At 37.2% G+C, this 21,561-nt stretch overlaps 1 long non-coding RNA gene across 1 annotated transcript; it reads right to left on the bottom strand.

The window, feature by feature from the left end:
* Positions 1 to 221: 221 nt before the first annotated feature.
* On the bottom strand, positions 222 to 6,076 carry LOC118217701. Its single transcript, XR_004763264.1, has 3 exons — positions 5,960 to 6,076; positions 396 to 474; positions 222 to 237 (listed from the first exon to the last, which is right to left on the bottom strand). It is a non-coding gene; the product is annotated as an uncharacterized LOC118217701 (long non-coding RNA).
* Positions 6,077 to 21,561: the final 15,485 nt, after the last annotated feature.

The following is a 21,561-nucleotide window of genomic DNA, read 5'->3' as shown; positions in this document are numbered from 1 at the left end:
CCTCCAGTCTAAGCAAAATTTCCCAGACAAACTAAAAGGTGTTGGTTAGTCCTTTGGGATAACTACTGTCATCCAGCTCTCCTTACCATGGTTCTTAAATTTCCCATCTTAAATTTGATGCTGTTCTTCCATACATTTCATGGCTTTTCAAAATCCTGATGGCCAGGCACTTTCCTTACACAGTCTTTTTCTACCATGCAGAGTACCATGGCTGCAGGGTCTGCAGCTGCCATTTCTCTGTTAATAAGAAAAGAAAGAGGAACTTAAAATAGGTCAACAAAGCTGACATAACACAAGTATCTCACTTGTAAAACGTTTTTTTTTTCTCCCTTCAGAGTTCATCATGAAAAAAAAAAAACATCTCTACATCTCTACTTTGCCTCACTGGTACTCACCAATAATGTAAAGAATCCTGTAGTCAGAGAATGTGAGTGTCATTGAGCTCCAACTGCAGATGGACAGACACGCTCACATCTGTGGATGACCATAGGAACGATACAATTATAATTAATAAAACACGCACTTTCCGAACATAGTATTCACGTTCTAGTCCACCCTCTCCGGCTCTAACTCCAATTATATACACTTACATCTCCTGGAAAAACGTAGGTGTTCTCAACAATGCAGCACAACAGATTGGAGAAACTGTATTGCTTTTCTCCTGCCCAGATACTACTAGGTCAAAATCTTTATTAGACTGTACGCCTTTTAATCAGCTAAGTTATTAACTCAAGTCAGAGCAACAGTGTCTTTCCCACACACAGTTTATTTGATCACACAGATGAATCAGTGCTGATAATTGCTAGGACACAGCCCAATGGTGAAAATAGTAAAATATGAGTACCTGCAGCTTCAGCGAATGGTAAGTTTACAACTTCCTGAGAGCTGATTCAACTGAACTAATCTTTACATGGAGGTGAGTTAGTATGATCGTTCACTAAAAAAATTGATTAAAAAGAACAAATTGTTCACAAACAACACACCACTACATCTCATCCACGCCTATCTGACAAGCTTATGCAAAACAAACAAACAGGTAAAGTGGGACTTTCACAAAGAGGGGAGGAAAAAGTGTTAACAAAAAAATGTTACACTGTAGTTTTATTGAATTTGTTGTTCATAGCATACAGTAGTTCATAATGAAGACGTGGAACTATTTTATTAATTATAAAAGCATTTTTTAAGTTTATATTTGACATCAGTGTCCTTCAGGTCGGGGTGGAGTTAATGCAATTCATACTATGCAGTTCAAAGTACAGATGAGTAACTATGTTTTGATTTATAAAAAAACATTTTGTCTATGTTTGAAACTTGATTTGACTGTTTACCTCAGTGTTGCAAAAGCATCTAATATCAATATAACATAAAGGTCATTGTTTGTAAAATACAGCTTTAAAAAGCAAATTACGCTACACCCACTTCCGGTTTTATTTGGTGATCGAACAAATACAGATACAGATACAAATCGCGGCATCTCCCTCCACCCCTAGTAAATATTCCAGTGACAAGAAGTCATTTCTTGTTTTAAGATCATGGGATAAATTAGCAGTGATCATGAGAAGATAAGTTATGTGAAGATTAGAATAAGATCAGTGCTGTAGCGGTAAAAAAAGGTGGGTGAACTCTGGGCCTGGTCATTTTCCACCCTGGCGCACATGGCTGGTACATCGGCTGGGCCAAACTTTGTGCTGACGGCTTATCCCCAGTGTAAAAACGAGATTACTATCTTTTAAGATCGACAGTCTAATTACTATTCACCTTACGGCTGGTATCAATCAAACACTTGGCAGGATAAATTCACATAATTTGTTTCCCATTAATCTTTTAGTATCATTTCGCTCAAATAAATTCTGTCTACGAACCGATACTCATTCACAGAAGCTATATTTAAAATTAGTTAAAATACAGCTATTTTAACACATATGTCTTGCCTCGTTTTCGTTCTTAGAAGCTTTTAGAGCGAATTGGTGAAATGAAAACTAAAAAAGTTTAATTTGGCTCGGCTAACAGGTAACACTATCCTCTGGTTAAGTTGGTTTCTAAGTGATTCAACTCTGTGAGTTCACTGAGCCGAACAAAACGTTTTTAGTTTTATGTTGTATGGATAAAATGAGCGGAAATTCAGCTAGTATAACATACATTTCTTGCCACATTTTCATTCTTAGAAGGATTTCCGTAACATTTATTAGTTAATGAGTAAAAAAAAAAAAAAAAAAAAAGTTTGTGAGCATGGTCCGTCTCATCTGCCATCGTGCAATAGTGGGATATTAGGTCCGTTCACGCTGACTATGTAAAGGGACCAGATTTGCAATGAGCTAACTACGCAGTTGTTGGATCCCTACCACTCTCACTCGCCCCGTTTTCGTATTGCGATGACAAACACTAGCCTGCATAAAATTGAAAGCATTTGGCTTACAACTTAACCCAGTTCTTTGAGTGCATGATACAATGTAGCCAAAATAAAACGCGAATGGAAAAGTATGTATTGAGTATGCATTTCTCAATGGATTCTGTACCAATAAAGCTACATTCATTAGAAATTATCCCACACAGCTGAATATTGTGCTCTGTTAATAAAAATAGCCTATAGATTATATTATTATAATCAATCCTTTGTTGGTTGCATACGATTTTGCAACTTGCATCACCTAACCTGCGTACCTTTTATTTTTAAATGCAGGCTAAATGTTGCGCAAACAACTGTGAAAAGCCTAACAATGGTGTGTGCTATGTAGAAATTCACCTACAAAGGACAGTAGGCAACTTATTTCTGAGCAGTTTTTCACTGGAGTTCGAGAATGAGCTTGCGTAACCCAGTTGGGTTTTCCCTTCAGCCACTGCATGACTCGTCACAAAAAACTAAAGACAATAAATTATCAAAATGTAAGCAACTGGCATATGCCTACTGGAGTTTTTGGTATTTGCACTGTAGGCATTGCAGATACTATTTATGTCAGTAAATGATAAGAATTTGCTTGTGTACTACTGTGCTGGAGTGGAAGCCTGTCAGACTGGTCTTTTGTGTGTTTCCTTCAATTTGTTCAATGTTCAAAAGACTGAAATGAATGGGATTAACTGATTGTGCTGAAAGTACGGAATGACTCAAATGAACAAAATGTACTGAAAGACTCAAGTGACTCAAATGAACGGATTGTGCTGAATGTACTAAATGACTCAAATGAACTGAAAACTCAAAAAGTAGCCTACTGAACGACTCGCCTAGTGTATAGCATAGGCCTACTAATGCCTTGTGCGAGCAGAAGTGAAACAAACAGAAACAGGGAATGCTATAAAAACAGTATTTAGATTTGTGAAAAATAATCTCACAGGGATGTTTATAATGATGCTACTGACAACCTTGATGACAACTTGAACTTTTTAAACAGTGCTATGAGAGCATATTCTCCTCATTTGGTAAAAAAATTAAGTAACATATGGGGTATTTCTTTAAACAAAATCCAATAGATGCAGCCTAGCAGGCTATATTATTTCGCTTGTCCTTAGAAACGGCATTGTCCTTAATGGTGAAGTATGCGAAAATGACTTGAGCGACTCAATGTCATCATTTACATCATTTTGATGTACTGACTCGAATGTACTGATTAATTTTAATGAATCAAACTTCCCAACACTAGCGAGATATTTTAGAACCACATGAGCCAGTGCTGGGTGTTTCATTAGCCAACAACCTGTGAAAGGCTGTGTTTCTTACTACCTACTACTACATCGCTGATGTCCAGAGTCGTCAGATGTATACAGCATTACAGCATCGATTTCTGCACCAAAAATGACCTAGTCTCATAAAGATTATGAAACCATATATTGCAAAATCATTTCTTGAAATAAAGGACACAACTGAATCAATTTAAATGTGTACAGTATATTTATAAATTATAGCAGCTTTGATATATAGGGTAAGGGAAATGTATCTAAACATCTTACTGGAACATTGAGAAAAGTACTAAAATGTGCATGACAAAACACAAAATAGAAAAAGTAGTTTAAAAAACTTATTTCACTTGGTATTTCTTTAAGTTACTTCTTCAGTCATAACGACTTCTAACCTCTTATCAATTCCACAAAGAGGTTATAACATGGCTCAGTTCCTTTCGGAGGTGGTAGAGCACTGAATTGTAATTGTAAAAACCTAAAATGGCTACAGTAGCTGCATTGTACATTAAGTTATTATTAACTTAATGTACAATTAAGTACATTTATCAATCATTACATGCACGGCAACTCTCCCCTACAGTATGTTTGTAAAGGGAGAGAATCTTTTAAAATCTTTTTTAAATGCATAACTCCTTCATCTTTAGGAACAGTTGCCTGGTAGAGAAGTTGAGAGATGGCGACTCTGGAGAAGGTTCGCTATTCGGTACGGAATGAAACAAATTGAAATATAAAAACTGTTCTGAAGTATTTTACTAATGAGTGCATTAAAGTGCCTATCTATTACATCCATGAATCCTGTGCCCTGTCCAAAACCTGAATTCAGCACAGATGGAGTGGTGCAACCATGCTGCATTCCTTCCATGCGAAAGATGCATCTTAAAAACCGGCAGTGCATTTAACTGAACTCGCTGTGGCTGCGCTACTTTACATAACCAGTCTTAATAAATACTTGGCTAAACTGAAAACGTGCAGAGATGCAAAATTATGCAATGATGGTAATTTGCGGCTTTCTTTAGTAAATATGGCCCTTTCTTGTGATCATGACCCGTTGATCTTGTGATCTGGACATAAACAATTCTCTTGTGATCACGACTTATCGTGATCTTGACAGAACGTTTTTTTTCTCATGACCACTGCTAATTTATCTGGTGATCTCAACATAACGGAATTGTTTCATGTGACCATGACTTATATATATTGTGATTTCAACATAACAAAAGTTTTTTTCTCATGATTATTACAGTCTCATGATCCCAACATAAGTTTTTTTTCTTCTAATCACAACAATGACAAACATAAATGTTGTTTTCCTATGCTCATGACTTTTTAATGTTTTGCTCTCGACGTGACTTATCTTGACTTATCTTGTGACCTTATCATAAAAAATTGTTCTCTGATGGATCTAACATAGATGTTGACAGTTTTTTCTCATAATAGCTACTAATCTTGTGATTGAAACATAACAAAAAATATCATCTTGTGACTTATTTGTGCTCATGAGTATACAACTTTTGTTTTGTCTTGTTCATGGTATAGTTCATCATGAGAAAACGAAATTCCCAGATCACAATTTAAAGTATTTAGATAATGGGACCAAGAGATTTCATGGCCTCAACGGACTTCTGTACTTATTTCGCGAAATGTTTATCTTGTTAACACGACACATAAAAAAATTGTGTTGTCATGATCAGGACTTATTTATCTCGTGATCTCAACATAAGTTGTCTTCTTGTGATCACGACTCAGCATCTCGACATAATAAAATAAAATAAATAAATAAGTTTTTATTTATTTATCTCGACATAACAAAAGTTTTGTACTCATGGTCATGATATATTGATCTTGAGATTTTGACAAAGATTTTACACTAAGTGATTATGAAATTTTATTGTGATCATGACGACTTTATCGCATGATATCAACATAAGAAAAGTTGTTTTCATATGATCACATATATTTTTAAAATGTATTTATTTTTTGGTTATACTGTCCAAGTACAGACACAGAGATTTGCATTTGAATGATTTGAAGAAAATTATCACATGCAAATTATCACGTGCTCTGAGGTAAGTAAATATATTTTTACCTTTACATACATTTTCATCATCCTTTTATCCTAAACTCTAGAAATTAAAAGGTGTAAATAACTACTGCCATTATCCGTTCAGTTTCTTCCGAATAATTGTATTACTATCAAATCCTTTTAGCCCAAAACAAGGACTGTGTGTGCTGTTCGTCTAGTGTCCCATCGTCAGGGAAAACAAAAGACCAGTCATGTGGTGCTCACCCAGTCAAGACAGGAACTCCCATCTGGGGCTTTCATCTGCAGCTCTTTGTAGTCGAGAAACCATCTGGACCCAGCCTTCCCAAGACATGCAGGGGACCAGACCAGACCGACTGGGTGTGCACTTTCCTCTGAGGCTGCAAGACATTATTTGAGAATGTCACTGTACACATTGATTGATTGACTGATGGACCGATACCCTTGGACATCATCAAAAGCGTAATTCAATACAAACTCAGTTATAAATTAACAAATGGGCAGAAATTATACCGCGTCAGAATTTGTCCCTGTGCATGATTCATACATTTGGTTATAAATCATAGCTTCTTCGTTATTTGTAGACACAATTCAACTGTCCATCCAGTGATCCAAGCGCACTGTGGTTATTTATTTATTTAGTTTGGGGAAGAAAAAAAAACAGACTACAAATCCATCTGCTTGCAAAAGGACCCAAAAAAAAAAAAACGTAATGGGACTCAAAGCCACTCTACTGGGCAGGGAGTCATAATGTGCAGTAAAAAATGTCATTTTGATTCAAGCTTTGCTTTACAAAATTTATTTTGACTCAAAAACTAGAAAGCAGATGTGTAAATATTTTTGACATCAGCTGTATGGCTTGACAAACTCAAAATGAAAACAACCTCTGTTGCAGAAATTCTCTTCAAGGGATTAAATATTTTTATCTATGCTCTGCACCTTCTTGCATATTATACATTTTGCAAAACAGAAACAATGACCATGAGAAAACAAGGACAAGATTAAAAAAACAAGAATTTCACTCCATGACAACGGGGAATTTTGTTATGATCATTTTTTAAACCCCGTATTATTGAAAAGGATAAAAACCCAGACTGGATGAGTGCTGTGCTTTCAGACGTTAGACATTTAAATAGACCAGCAGCATGGAAATCCAATTGGAACATATTAGTTAAGAATTTTGAGAGAGGTCAGAAAAGGGCTGAGATGGAGTAATTGTCTTGGCAAATATTTCTTAATCAAGCTGTCTCAGTCGCTACAGGTCCAAATATCTCAGAAAAAATTCAGAATTGGAAAATAATGAGATCCAAGGGTAATCAATCATTTGCTTGCTGGATCCTTGGCGGTTAATTGAGAATGAGCTCATTCTCTGCCTGGTTACTCAAGGGTAGTCCACATGGATGAATCGCGGATGAATCAGAGGCTGCATTTCAATCTCATAACGCTGATCATCCAGATTCGGAAGCACATTCAGTCATACAGCCCTGTATCTCATCTATGATTAATACTTCTATGGATTACTGCATAACATAAAACCAGACATCTATGGATTACTACATAACACTAGAAGAGTGCACTCAGTAGAGTGCAGATCTCCACCAGGCGTGTTAGCTTTGCTGATGCAACAATAGAGGCTACATAATCAAAGCAACCAGACAAATACAATATTACCATATAAGTTTTTACCATTGTGCCACTGAAAATCAAAAAACGCCGATTCAGTGAAGTAACGCAAAAGGTGGTGACATGTTAGCTAATTTCATTCATATCAGCCACGATGTGTTAGACAGAGCTAATGTTAACGTTATAGTCTGGCACTTTCGTTTCAAATCTGGACAGGAACAATCTGGACAGGAACAATTCCAAAAGACCAGCGATGTAAAATATCAATTTCAACGTGAAATGAAATGCCAACAAAATAATTGCCACAGATTCAAACATTAACGTACCCCGTTAGTTGGCGGATTATTTTGTTGCTATTTTAACATTGAAATTGACATTTTACATCGCTGGTCTTTCATTCCAAACGGAAGCAGTTATTGATCACTTGTGGCCCCTACCGACCAGTTAGGAGGAGTGAGGAGTCAGCACTCAATATATTTCAATGGACAATGATGGAAATTAATTCAAATAAAATACTTGTAGTTGACCGATTTGCAAAATATTAGAGAATTCAGGGCCTTGGCCTGCTGTCAGCATGCACAACAAGTATTAGGTTGATCGGCCGAGTAGTATGCCAGATTAGCTGTGGACAGATACACAAACACATGCACACACACGACCAAACGCATAATCTCCCAGATACAGAGTAATGGCATGCTCTTCCTTTCAGTAACACATTTAAGCTAATGTTGATTTGAGTTCTCCAGTTTCTGGAATTAATAAGAAAATGCTGATTGAAAAACAAAATAATTTAAGTTGTTGTTGTAAAGAAGTATACACACACACACACATATATACTGTGTATATATATATATATATATATATATATATGTGGTAACTCAAAGGTATCTCGCTCTCAGGCCTAAATTAATTCAAAGCAGAGGATTAAACATCTGTATTTAAACAACTGCCCCATTAAGATAACTGTCACACTGTCCTCGATTGGGTAATGCCTTCTGAAAAAGACTGATATATAGTAACATAATGCACAAGTGATACTGATAAATCCTAATATTTATGTTCAAGAATAACCATTATAAACTTGCCAGCAGCCACAATGTTCTACAATGTTGAGGTCCTAAGTCATAAGAAAGGATCTGATATCTGCATCATGGATCAAACATCTGTATCTTGGATCTAAGAGAGCTGCATCATGGTTCAACCATCTGTATTATGGATAAAACATCTGTATCTCTGATCAATCATCTGTTTCATGGATCAAATGTCTGTATCATGGACAAAACATATATCATGGAACAAAATATGTATGACGGATCAAATAACTTTATCATGGACCAAAGATCTGTATCTTGGATCAAAGTAATCTGTTTCATGGATCGACTGTCTGCACCATGCATCAAACAGCTATTATGGATGAAAAACCTGTATTATGGATCATATATATATATATATATATTTACAAAAGTAAAAGCCCTAATTCAGAAGACACATTGTGAAACATCTCAAAAACATTTGGGGATTTTTATCTCTTTCATATGGTAATATCCTTCACACTATTTTGGTGATTTATAGTTTACAACAGAAGCCAGTATATTAACAGTCTTATCGTGTTTTATACCTTAGTGGTTTCACTTTGGACAGAAGAGGCGGCTCATGGGATCCTGTGGCACAGGAAAGTGCTTGTGAATTCTGCTGAGTCATTTCCATCGACAATCATAAAGAGGCAGAGCTAAAGATACTGAATGAGATAATCTAATGTGATGTTCTGCCTGTTAATATAACATCCACCACATAAGCTATTCTGGAATTGAAATGTGCTGGGACACTGGCAATGACAAGAATACTCAGAACAGAAATATTCCTCAGGGCCTTGGATTGAATCCGGACCGTGGCAGTACTGACTGTGGTCGGTAGCTTCACGGGTCAGCGTGCGGTTTGCGATTGGGTCGCCTAGGGTATGGGAGGGTTCAGACAGTTAGGGGATCTGCTTCTATCATTATCTAGTAACCCCTGCTGGTCGATCAGTATGGAGGACCGAAAATGCCCAAATTAAAAATTAAAAAATTAATATATAAATGACTAACTAAATAAATATAATACTCAAGAAAAACTTTAAAATAAATCAATTGTACACAGAAATTAATTAATTAATAGATAAAATCCGACATAAATGTGTGAGGGTGGGGAAGTGGTAACGACCACACGCAACTACAGTGAATTCAAAAGGGGTTTCTTAAAGTTTACCCACCGAAGTGGAAACCACTAGATCTCAGAAAGAGACTTAAGGAGGGGGAAAAGAAGACTTAACTCCTAAGAGAGAATATCCCAACACAAAGTAAATGTCTCGGCAGGAGAATGAAACTAAGGTGTAAGGAGTGAGTGAACTTTAGGAAGACTGCAGTGCAGTCTGAAGAAAAGCAAAAGAAAAGGGTGCCTTGTAAATGAGGAAGGCAAAAGGCGTTTAAGGAAAATAAAGAATTAAAACTAGGTGACTAGTAGGACAGGTGTCTTACGACTAGTCAAAACAAAAGATAAATTCAAAAATCCTATACCTTTGTCTTACCACAGTTTCTCTAAGAGAGCTTTTCTCCCTACCGGCTTTCGTTTATGTAAGTAGACACTAAAGCGAAGAACAGATCTCACGTGAGCATATATAAGCTCTCTCAATCAGGTGCAAACAATCGGTGGTTATCAAAAGCAATCACGGTTGCGCCCTCAGGCGGTCCTGAAGATTACCACACTCAGTTACCTGAAACAGCACCCAGTTTCCTCAACAGGGATACTGAGTAGCCGATTAGCACGGAACGGCGTCGATTAGCACAATCCACGACGCCGCACAGCAAACGGAATAAGGAACCATGACAAAATGGGATTTATGCATTTATATATTTCCCTATTTACTTTATCATAAATTTTGTATTTATTTATTTCCATATTCAACTATATGATAAATAGGGGGTGTGGCTTTTAAATTCAGGGCTAGAAATCAAGCCCAGAGGGGGAGACTAGAAGGCACAGAGAGAGCTAGTGCGCAGTTGCTAGATGTCTGATCGACCAAATGGTCTGTGGCTCAAATTTTACCTCACAACTGGAAATCAAATTAAGACACACTCATACATCTAGGTGAATCGTACTCGATTGTTACCCTAAGATCTCAAACTTAACTTCTGTTTGTGAAGTCTTCTGTGGACAGTAGTCACAGACACACCCACACCTGCCTCCTGAAGAATGTTTCTGATCTATGAGACAGGTGTTTAATAGTTTTTCTACATTATGGTGAGAATTATTCAGTCATCAACTATAGAGGTCTTCCTTGGCCTACCAGGCCCTTTGGAATTACTGAGCTCACCAGTGCTCTCTTTCTTCTTAATGATGTTCCAAACAGTTGATCTTGGTAAGCCTAAGGTTCGGCCTATGTCTCTTGAACATGATACATTTTCCTTCATTTTCTATGGTGCCAATTCTAATTACAGTGCAGCAATGTGATCATTTATTTATATAATGTCCAGGTAATATTATCTAACATTATATAACGTCAGTCATTTTTAACACGTTCAAGTTGTTATATGCGTCATGTTTACATGTACCAAATAATAAGTCTTTCGATTTTCGCCTGTGACAAATTATAAACAGTCAGATGTTAAGTTATAATGTCTGTCCCATGGCACTGCACTTCCAGACCTTACTTTCACAGTGATGACACGCCAGTCAGGAGTAGTGCCGCTTTGCATGTGCCGAATGTCCATTATGCTATTGAGATACACAGGCCAGGATGCAGCGCTCACCAGTCCTTAACTTTCACTTGAAAATGCTGTGGAGATGTGTATTCTTGTCAGGTTCCCATCCTGTGTTTTTGGGGAAACAATTGTTCAATCCCAAAAGTTGAAAACACTGAATAAATCCTGGCCATAGCACTGTACATGTAAAACGTACCTTTTTTATTTGTCTGAATATCTGTATTATTTCTGTGCGCAGCCTCCTTAAAGAACATCAAGCTCTGTTAGAAATGCTTTGTGATTAATTGGACTTGTAGACACAATAAAAAAAGGAATGGGTGTTATCCATCAGCAGTGGCACAGCCATCGTGGTGGCATTGGGTGGCAGCTGCCACTCTAAAATAAAGTCTGGCCACCCGACTTGCCACCCTAGTTATCCTGACTAACTGATATAAAGTATTTTCTAATGATCAAATTTTATCATACGTTTTCTGGCTTTTGCTAAATCCCCATAATAACCACTTAAAGAGTTTCCCTTCTCAGCAAAAAAAGGACGTACCCCTGCTCCTCTCTCTCTCTCAATCCCGTGTGTCAAACATCGTGCTTCTCACTTGAATGCAAAGCGGAATACATATGCTAAATTATATGCATCTTTTTTCTTTGATGTGCTACTTATTAACTAAGTAAGGTAATGCTGCTTTTTTATTTTTTGTAAACAGTTGCTTTATTTGATTATCATTTTTTTAAACAAAAAATGACCATCAAACGCTTGCATTTGTAATCACTGATCAAAGTTAATGTGTTTCTTATGTTGTCTACTGTTGTGTGTTAGCTTGTTAATACAACTTGCCAACATTGGCAAAGTTAGCAATCTTTCCCCATGTGGTTAGCAGCCAGTGCGTAATGCAAGTTTGATGCATATACAAATGCATGATTTACAGAGGTAATGATGATACACATGATACGGAGGCAGAGAACCACCAAATAAAGGCATTTTTGTTTAATGTTTTGCTTTAAAAATTAAAAGTTACTAAGCAAGAGACGTACCTTAGATTTGACCTAGCAACCGGACACTTATTCTAGCCATTATTCTACATTTGCAGTCACTCATGTTACTTAGTATTAACATTCAATTTGATACTGGCCTCACAATATGTTTGCTATCATGGCTTGCTAAACATCAGGCTCCATTTGCTTGAAAACTGCAGCTATACTGACATAGCTAAATCATAGTGAAGACTTCATCATTCGGTTGTGGACCTATGTGATGATATGGGAACCAGAATAGCCTAACAATGTAGTACAACATATTTTGTGGACAATTGCAAAATTTAATAAATATATTTACACCAAACAACTTAGCTAGCTCAGTGTTGATGGAACTAAGGTATTTGATGTAAAACAAGTGTTCATTATCATACATTTCAGCTTCTGCAATCACAAGTTGATATTGTATTGATAGTAGCCAGCGTATGAATTTAGAACGGTGATCAGGCTGTTTCACTGGACCTATTTGCCACAGGTGTGTGGTTATTAGTTTGTAAGTCACACTTTTCAGCCAATCAGAATTGAGTATTCACTCAGACCATGGTATAAATTTAATATCAAGGGCAAGACCATACTTTGAAGACCTAGACAAAACACGGAAGTGTGGTCTAACATGTAGAACATTGACTGCATTGCCTTACTGAGCCTTTTTCAGTACCTTGGCTTGTATAAGTAACAACCATTTTGCAATTGAATAAGGTACACACTCTTTCACCAACCCATGTATATATATATTTTTTGAATTGCCACTGTTCACCAGGTCTTATTAGCTGTTCTTCCTTTTCTGCCTGTTCAGTCTGGTCACGCAGATATCAGGATCCGTAAATTAGTTTTGAATCACAGAAAGCTTATTATTCTACAGAATGAGATACAGACTCTAGAGCTCTGTCTAAAAGTAGAGTAGAAATTCCCACCAGCTTTCTCAAGATTAAAAAAGAATGAAAAAGAAAAGACTAGCTGTTGTTCACATCCTCAAATCTTTTGAAGAGACCAATATTTAAATAAAAAAGAAAAACCATGAACTGTCAATACATTTGGTATGTACTTGTCTTTTCAAAGCTACACCGTAATCTCTTGTAGCATTTCTCTCTCTTGGTCTCTCCTGGGTCTTATTTGGCCAGATCTTTTAGAATCTACTGGGCCTTGTTTTGCATGTGTTATTCAAGGTTCATGTACAGCTAAGAAAAACATCCATCGTCTAACTCGATTCCGGACACCATGTCTTTTATTAATTCTAGAAGCAATAGAAACAAAATATATTATCATCCTTCCATACTCCTGCATGAGAGACCAATTTACCTTTTTCCACAGTGTCTGTGGGCATGTCCCACTTGGCACCTGCCTAAACCAATGCTGGCAGGTATTCTGGTTGTGGTTTGCCTTCACGACCTTATAGACCTAACTGCCTGAGAGCGCAGTGAACTCTTGAAATATTAAACCATCAGAAATGATGACAGTTCAATGCTCTTCCTCTCAGCTGAGAAGCAACGCTTTCTTTTTGCGCTCACATCATGAACCACCATCCCCATTAAAACTAAAAACACAGTGTATTTGGCCGCAATATCTGAAATGCACTTTGCAGCAACATTAGGCATAGGGTCAAATTAAGTTGTTACAAAAAAAAAAACAAAGAAACGGTTAAGCTTTAAGATGCTAAAATAATCAATGACACAGAAGCATCCCTTGAAAGCAATAGAGGAAATAGTTTGGCTGCATTGTTCTGTACAGGTCAAGTGTCTTCTATACAGAAGGACTCGGCTTTCACGAATATCGGCCCGTATTGCTACCAGAAACACACCAGGCCTGCTCCTCTGATCACTGCAGCCAACGCTGGCAATCTGGCACAAGGGCTAATGACAAATGATGATGCATAATAAGGCGAGTGAGAGGAGACTAATGATCGCTCAGTTTAGCAACCACTTATTATGGAACACGCGGCCTAACTGTACAGCACTAATCAGCATACATTACACCCTTTAAATGCAGACAGAAGACAATTTTCACTCCTTAAACTTGCGGAAACAGAAAGACAGAGTTCACATTTGGATCGCATTTTTCAATTTACAACAAAAAAAAATTAATAAATAAAATCACAGCTGTAAAAATGTACAAAATGAAATTTCACATTTATTTCTTGGCAGATAGAAGATCAAAGTGTGTTTCGGTTACGTCGCATTTCAATAGCACTGATTTCTGATTGAGCTTCTGCTGTTCTTCCATGATTATGTACACTTCATTATTATCCATTATCTCTCATTATTCTGAGTATATTATGTAGGCTGCGCTATTCAGAACGAGTGGGCCTAACGTAATGATCATTTAAATTACAGTGCGCATATTTTTGTGCAATGTTAACTGAATTAGAATTCCATTTTCGGCTTCTTTTTTTGCGACCCTGTTCTAGCATGATGTTGAATAACACTGAGGGCTCTGAAAAGCCAAACCTAAGAAAACAATTTGAACAGTTTCACAAGTCCATGGCATGGCGGCGTTCATCCCGATGGTATCACAGTGTTTCTTAAGAAGCAGCAGTGGGTGCCATCAGGGGCGCGGGAAGATGTTCTAAGTAGGGGGTGCTGCCAACCGAATGTAAAATTGTGACGTCATTATCATTAATGATAGATGCTTAAAGATGACAGGCAATGAATGGTATTCAAAATTATGAAAGCGTGTGTTTACTACATTAACAGAAAGTGATGTACAGTCTTATTTTTGTTAAACTGACCCTTGAGTCTTTTAAATACAAGATCAAGAATACAAAACACGGTCTAGATGCTCCAGAATTCTGAGGTTTGACGTAATTCTAACCCAAATCATTTATTGGAATCCATTGTTGGAAATAGTAGTGTCGGCAAAATCATCCCACAATTGCATATCTGAATGAAAGAAGGAAAGAAAGAAAGAAAAACATTTGATTATGTTTTCTCTAGCTAATGAAGACAAAAGTAATGTTAGCCATCAGAGCTTGACCAAAGCAACGATCGTGTTTTTATTTTGAAAGTGCGTAGCCTATATCAGCATCATTACGCATCAAATTTAGTTGCCATCAAGTTGCCTAGCGACAGTAAACAATTGACGTATTATTACCTGTTAGCGAATGGCTCAAAGCAACGCAATCTAGCTAAGTTAAACACTTACACCACCGGTTTTTCACTCGATTTTAATTATGATGCAGTTCTGTTGTATAACCGAAATAACTCCTACACACACACCTGAATAAACAAACACTAACGTTAACTGCACGGCGGCAGTGTTATTAACAAACATGTCTTAGTAGGTGCTGCATCGGCATCTTCTAACTCGGTCCTGGATGTTTTAGCATTTTTGGTATTGAAAAAATCCAAGATGCGTTTTTGCGCCATGTTGTAGGCTACTTCGTCCGCTTAGCCAACTCGTGCGTTGTGACTGAAGCATTTGCAATTGTAACAACTTCCGTACTGAAGCCGTTGTGAACCCCGTAGCAAGACTGCCATGCCTGTAATCACTAAAAACTAACAAACATTTTTTTTCAACATCTATTTTCTTCCCCAAAGCAAAATTATTTATTATATCGTTTTAATATATATATATATATATATATATATATATATATAATTCAAACAATGACTAACACTTTGTTTTTTTTGCAGGCAGGAGCTGCTCCTCCTGCCTACAGCTAGGGGGCGCTGCAGCGCCCTTAGCGCCCCCTTTCTCGTGCCCCTGGGTGCCATGGTGATAAATCTCCTGTTGTTCCAAACCCAGCGACAAATGTTTTTTATTTGGGTTACTTGGGGTCAAACAAGCGATTATCACGTTAAACACATTAAAAATGACAAATCAGTTAAAATACAAATATACTACTAAGCTGTCAAGTCAGATAGCAAATATACCGATATCTGCTATTAGATAACTTGATGTCTTTATCACCTCACTGAAAAAAAATTACCCTTGGGGATGATGTAGTGGTAGACCTCCTACTCATTTACCTAATCTTGACAGTTCATCGTTGTTTGTCTTTCTGAGATGGGACATTGCTAAATCTGTCTCCATTCTCTCCATCTCCCTATAACTATAGACTTTTTATTCCCCGCAAAAAGCAATGTTTTGGTTATGGAAAGAATCCTTGATTTCACACCTCTGATGACTTTAATTCAAATTATTTTGCATCTGATGTACATTTTTGTGAATTTTACTTGGTTCTCAAAGATGATGTGCAGTCATGCACATCTCTCTCTCCATCCATTCACCTCTATCTATTTATCTGAAGATGGCCACAGGTTACAGTTATCATCCTTTCATAAATAAACCAAAGCACACATACATTTTCCCTTTGCAAATATATATATATATATATATATATATATATATATATATATATATATATATATATATATAGCATTATTTAGAGAGATGGAAAGCAGAGAGAGTAAAAGACAGAGAAGGGACCACGGCTGAGAAAGTGGCAGGAATCAAACCCGCACAATTCACATGACGGGGAGTCGGCTGTCTTATGGACTGTGCCGCACGGTTTGTGCTAAATGTCTACCATAAACCTCAGCAAGCATGAAAGTGAAGCGTGCAAATGAAGGTCTCTGAGCATAAGTGTGAAAGATCTTAAATATATCCACTCTGGCACATTTGTCCAAGCGATACATTATTGACAGAGTGGATGCACTCTCCACGCTCAGTGCTCCAGAAGCCATATTCACTGGTGGCAGGGGAACTTTCCTCCAACTGTAGGAGGTCAGGGGGCTTGGAACTGGGTATCTGTAGTCAGAGTGACCCATCCCACACATTTGGTTTGTTTTGGAGCCACCCAAGCTCCTCATAGACAGATAAGGTCAAGGCTTTGAACCCACAAGCTTCTCTGAGTGCAGGCCCCTGTGGTGGAGGACATGCCGCATGACTGATGCACTGACAGCCTGGATGAAATGGTGCACAGGGCAGCTACCTCTGGGACCTACCAAACCGAACATAGGGCAGCTACCTCTGGGGCCTTCCAAAGAAAACACAGGGCCTGAACAGAAAAGCCCTCCAGTGAGAAGCTCTGGAGTTCCATCAGCTGATGCCAGCACTCTGATCAAGGTGGAATAGCAGTACTGCCCCCTTGTGAATTAAAACAGACATGACAATGAGGTACTGTATACATGTAAGCTTCTGTGGTGAGAACTATAAATATGGAGGCGACATATCACAGCTCAGGTAAGAAGTATGACAAGATTTCTGACTGATATCTCTGAGACCAGCATCCTCAAAGATACAAGTACAAATCCACTTTGTCTCAAAAAAGTCCTCAAGAGCATTTCAGCTGAACGAGACTTCCAGATAAAAAAAATGAACTCTCCCAACAACAGTGGATTTACACATTCCTACTGGAGGATACAATTATGTTTGCAAAAAAAATCATATGATTTACATGATTAACTGATGCCCCTGAGAAAGCAAATCTAAACAATCATCAGGGATTTAATATGCTTACATTTTCCATGGTATGATCTCGGTTTTCTGATATAAAGAAGAAACCTCATAAATCAGGACTCCACATAACATTACTCCCAAACCACTGTGGAAATTTTGAAGAAAATTAAATAACAGCATATGTTACAAAATAGAAATACATTTTGTCATGTCATTTCCCATTTCACAAAATGCTATTTCTGCTGAGGGAAAACAAAAAATGTGGCACAGCAAGAAATAAACAAATATTACTTTGTGATTTTGTTTTACTGTGCTAAAACTAGTCTTCAGCAAACTTATTTTATTTAATTATTTTCATAATAGATACATCTGAATCAAAACCATATGGCAACACTGATTTAAATTGTATGCTTGGACTTCGGTAAAGGCAATATTAAGGCAAGCACAAGGTAAGTTTTACATAGATTAAAAGTTTGTTATACTATTTATTGGTAACAAGTGAGAGCACTTTTCCATCCTTCTCTTGCCTCATGTTGATAGATCAGCAGTGAGGAACACTCGTATCTAATGATAGCAGTCATTAACGTTAAAGTGTTTATCCTTTCAGCAGCAACTGAGTTCTCAAGGCTACGGAACTTCCTTGCTAAACTGGGGACGTGGAAATGATTCCACCAATGTGAAGGGGCCATTGAGAAGTTCTAGGGGACCAGCTGTTGAATTATACACACAATGTAAAAAAAAACCTTTCTCTGCTCATTTTTAAAGTTAGGTCCTGAGAAGTGTCTCAGTAAAAGACTAAGTTGAACACTCATTAGATTGGATGATTCTTTAAAACTACAGAAAAGCGCTCAGTCTGTCAGTGCAGAGAATGGACTTCATTGCTTTTGTAAATATCCACGTATAATTGGAAAGTATGTAAAGAATGTAAGCTGTGGAAGTTGCTCTACCTAAGAATGTCTGCTAAATACTTAAACATTTAAATACATGTATGTCTACATCCCGCTGCCATAAAACATGAGACTATCACTGCCATAACATTTACCACATGACTGATAAATGTCTTACTTTTATAATTAGTATGACTTTCCTTACAGCCTGCTGTCTTAGTTCATGCATGCAAGGTGACATTACCTTCCCAATTTAATGATTTTGGTTACAATGTCTCTGCTTTGGTCTGTGGTATAATTAAGTTATAGATTGTAGAATAATAAATACAGAGATAATGGAATGACCATAATTGCATGGATGTCATTATGGTAGATTCACCTGCTTTATTGTGCTATTTCTCAGATTAGTTCATTGCTTTGCTCCATGGTAAACTGGTCTGGTAGTTCAGATATCTTTTTCTGGTGGATGCAGCTCTGTCTACCCCTATTTCTGCTTATGGAGAAAAATGAGTAAAATGGCAAAAGACGAGGGCCAGCTTAGCATGACCAGTCATGTTTCATTTTCTAAACTGTGTAGACAGGTCATCTGCTGAAGCAGAGGGTGCTGGGAGTGTTAGGCCATATGTCATAAATCTGCTGACCTTCTGAAACTTGCAAAGTCATTACACCAAAGGCATGGGAGGAAATGTTTTATTTTCATATATTCACTCTTTTTTAGCACTTTTTATGAGCTGCAGGAATGGTGTTCAAGGGAGAAATCAGTAGTGTCTGGCCTTTAGTCTCACTTTGATTAGCCACAAGCCATTGATTAGACAGGAGCTTTATTCAAATATCAATCTTGTTCAGCTGGTTCAGAGGCATCTCTAAGGGATCTCGAGGGATAGGAAGAACAGAAAAGGGATGCACGTGCATGCGTGCGGGCACGTGTGTGTCTTGTTCCTGGATATATTTGTCTTACCAAGGCATTCACCTTTAAATGTGGCAGCAGAACCTTTTAAAGCAATTCAAATTAATTACTGGAAACAAAAGCCAGTGACAGATTGGTTCATTGATATAAGAACCTGGCACAGATTGAGACTTAGCTTTTTCCATGAATGTCTGATAGAGAAACTTGGACTGAAAACATGAAACCTGACTAGGCACCATTGTTTTACTGGATAGGTGATTTCAATAAATATGACTGACCATTCACTTCATGATTCCAAAACCCAAAAGCAGACAATATGTTTATTTGTTCAGGTGTTACCACATAGAGGATCACAGGAACAGCACTCTTTATCAAGAGGATTTAAGATATATCTGAGATTATACTTGAAAATCAAGCCTTTACTTTTCTTGGAGTAAAAACTCAGAAAAGAATAAAAACTATTTTGGTCAGAGAGAGAGAGAGAGAGAGAAAAAATAGATAGACAGATTCACCACACAAATGTTGTGCCTTCAATGACGTGTTTGACTTTCAGCAAAGACTTGCTGTAGGCATTTATTTTTGGAAGGAATGATAAAAGTCAACCAGCAAATTCAAACTTTGTTCGAACACTGCAGGCTCACCAGAAGAATAGGAATGAGGGAAGCCAACAAATAATTAGCAGAATAATGTAACTACTTAGAATCAGTTTACAGTCTGTTCCACCTCATGATGTTCATGGGTCCCCTTTGTCCACGACTGTGCCAAAACCCATTAATGTATTTCTAAATCTAATAAAAATATTATCTGAGCCAAAAAAACTATTTGATCTAGACATGGAATTTAGCTGAAAGGAGTAAACATCTCTCCATACAAGAATTGCGACTCTTGCTCCCTAAAGATGTGGCATCTCTCAAATCAGCTAATATAACTTTGTAATAGAAACATTTATGTCTTGTTTTCATAACTAAAATCAGGGTGTCTTTGAAGTATTGCATTTAAAATGTGTGTTGGATCATTTTCAGGTCCTATTTAGCAGACGTCTCAAAAAATGTGTGTGTATTTAAACAAACGCTGTATTTTATATGAGCACCAATATGTCCTTGACTGACATGGCCCTCTTACAACTGATGGAAAACATTTTCTCAGCCATTAACAATAATGAATATGCCATAGGCAATCTAAAGAGTGTCTTTGAGACTGTTGATCATGAAATTTTACTTGCAATAAGTTGTTTATATTAATGGTTGTGCCTCAGACCGGGTCAGGTTATTGTGTGGTGTCCCTCAGGGTTCTATACTTGGACCCTCATTATTCCCATTTATATAAATGATCTTGCTGCTGTGTCTTTTACCTTATTTCCAGTTCTGTTCGCTGGTGTTACCAATTTGATTGTATCCCACAAAAACTTAATTTGACTTATTAACGAAGCCAATTCTCCCACAAATTTTATGAATGGGTTATCTTTAAATGTTTAAAAAAACGTAACTTGTTCGATCGAGTGCTAAGATTTCTTGTTTTTGGTTGATGAAAAGTTATCCTGGAAATAACACATTCAGTTTGTCATGAATAGTAATAAAATACATTGATATTTACTCATTTACTGCAACATTGTCTGGGCAAGCACTTAAATGGCTACCAATATACATAAATTGCGGACCACTCAAAATAAATTTGTAAGGTTAGCCACCTCGTCTAATTACTAGGCCCCATCTGCCCCTCTGTTTAAGAAACTCAGCATTTATTTGCATGCTCCAATCATTCATTTACAAAATACACTTACCTTTCAAATTTGCTGCCCAGGGCTTTGTTTCTGAGTTTCGATGTACTTTAACGTTCTACGAAGGTTTTTAAGGTATACCTTTCAAAAGGAGCTCGCTTCTCTGCGAGTGTTTCCCAGACTATACCTTAGCAGTTGCCTAAGGGACAGTTTCAAAGGTACGTCGTAAGTTGGAGCTGTCCTTCACTGTCATGCTGAAAAGTGTATCAATCGATGCCACGCAAATCGATTGTCTCACTTGTAAAGGCTTATGAATGATGTTTTAATATAAGAAGTGTTGTGATAATCATTTTACATCAATCTAATATTGCAGAAGAGGAAGCTATGCCTACTAAAGATCATCTGCTAATCTCTTTAAGAGTCAAGAGAAGACCTTGTGATAGTTTCAATAAATACATATAGTCTACAAAAGATAAAATAAAGAGCATCAATCAGGACATATAAGCATAGTCTGGGACTTCTTGGAAGCCCAGGAAAAAGGATATAGGCGACAT

The sequence above is a fragment of the Anguilla anguilla genome, chromosome 18, assembly GCF_013347855.1.
Source record: "Anguilla anguilla isolate fAngAng1 chromosome 18, fAngAng1.pri, whole genome shotgun sequence".
Taxonomy (NCBI): domain Eukaryota; kingdom Metazoa; phylum Chordata; class Actinopteri; order Anguilliformes; family Anguillidae; genus Anguilla; species Anguilla anguilla.
This window is presented reverse-complemented; position numbering and strand designations above follow the sequence as displayed.